Here is a 735-nt window from a genome sequence, read left to right as displayed (position 1 = left end):
GTGCAGGTCACGCCCGCCCCGTCGTCCCCAGCTCCGCCCCTCCTTCCTGGCTGCAGGTGAAGACAGGGATGGGGCTGGGGCTGGGGGCCATGCCTGGCGTCCCCTCCGGGGTTGGGTGTTCTAAGCCCACCACCACATGGACGTGATCAGTGTTGCCCAACTCCCAGAACTGGACTGTTTGCAACAGTTGTCCCGCCTCTGGTCTGGCACCTGCACTGCTCCAGAAAGACACCCTCTCCATTCTGGGCCTTCACTCATGGTAACTTTCTAAAACCTTATTATTAACTTTCCAAAACCTTATCTTATTTGGTTTAAAATCCAAATTTTATTATTTTCCATTTACCTTCCCAAGATATCCCCGCCCCCAACCCCGTGTGGTGTCTTTCCTGCCTTCACCCAGGAAAGCTATGGGACTCTTGCCTGCACCCCCACGCTACCCCTGGGGCTACATAAATGATGAACAAATACAAGGGTGGCAGTGGTCCCCCCACCATGTTCTACTTCCCTTTTGTTATGACTTTCTTTTTTTTGAGACAGACTCTCACTGTGTTTCTCAGTAGAGTGCCATGGTGTCATTGCTCATAGCAACCTCAAACTCCTCAGCTAAAGTGATTGTCTGGTCTCAGCCTCCCAAGTAGCTGGGACCACAGGCATCAGCCACAACACCTGGCTATTTTTAGAGATGAAGTCTTGCTCAAGCTGGTCTTGAACTCTTGAGCTCAAGCAGTCTGCCCA

The sequence above is a fragment of the Otolemur garnettii genome, unplaced genomic scaffold (genome assembly GCF_000181295.1).
Source record: "Otolemur garnettii isolate 467f Iridium unplaced genomic scaffold, OtoGar3 scaffold00007, whole genome shotgun sequence".
Taxonomy (NCBI): domain Eukaryota; kingdom Metazoa; phylum Chordata; class Mammalia; order Primates; family Galagidae; genus Otolemur; species Otolemur garnettii.
The sequence above is the reverse complement of the archived record's forward strand: the minus strand, read 5'-3'. Positions refer to the sequence as shown.